Source organism: Gopherus flavomarginatus, chromosome 2, assembly GCF_025201925.1.
Source record: "Gopherus flavomarginatus isolate rGopFla2 chromosome 2, rGopFla2.mat.asm, whole genome shotgun sequence".
Classification (NCBI taxonomy): Eukaryota; Metazoa; Chordata; order Testudines; family Testudinidae; genus Gopherus; species Gopherus flavomarginatus.
The window spans coordinates 233,850,704-233,851,445 of NC_066618.1; the positions used below are offsets into that span (position 1 = coordinate 233,850,704).

General features: G+C 44.6%; 1 non-coding gene across 1 annotated transcript; it reads right to left on the bottom strand.

The window, feature by feature from the left end:
- Nucleotides 1–280: 280 nt before the first annotated feature.
- Nucleotides 281–353, bottom strand: TRNAK-UUU (transfer RNA lysine (anticodon UUU)). The gene has a single exon. It is a non-coding gene; the product is annotated as a tRNA-Lys (tRNA).
- Nucleotides 354–742: the final 389 nt, after the last annotated feature.

Consider the following 742-nt stretch of genomic DNA (forward strand, 5'->3'; position numbering starts at 1 on the left):
TAATTAAGCAATACTTAGACATCTTTAATGTATTGCTAATTGTCTGGAGTCAGAAGGTTGGGGGAAACATGTTCATAGAAATTATAGAATGTCAGGGTTGAAAGGGACTTTAGGAGGTTATCTAGTCCAACCCCCTGCTCAAAGCAGGACCAATCCCCACATAGATGTTTGCCCCAGATCCCCAAATGGCCCCCTCAAGGATTGAAATGACAACCCTGGGTTTAGCAGGCTATTGCTCAAATCACTGAGCTATCCCTCACCCCCAGAAGGTTCCATTTCCCATCTGACCAGGGACTTGAACCCTGGACTCTCAGATTAAAAGTCTGATGCTCTACTAACTGAGCTAGCCAGGCTCACCAAAAAAAAAAAAAAGGGGTTATTGAGTCCAGCCCCCTGCCTTCACTAGCAGGAACCACTGCTGGTTTGGCCCCAGACCCTTAGGTGGCCCTCTCAAGGACTGAACTCACAGCCCTGAGTTTAACAGGCCAATGCTCAAACCACTGTACATTGTACTCTGCTCACTTATTAGGTGTAGGGGCTTCACTCATTTTAATCCTGCAGTTTCCTGTGTCCCCTCATTTTTAATACTGAACATTTTATATACATTGGAAATAAGGAATCATGATGCTGAGCTGATAAAGAGGGATGAATCCTTCAGCATTTCAAGTTTCCTGTGCGTTTTATGTCTCTCTCAGTTTGGATCTTTAGGGTCTTTGCATGATGAGAGGTCTGAGGGTATGTT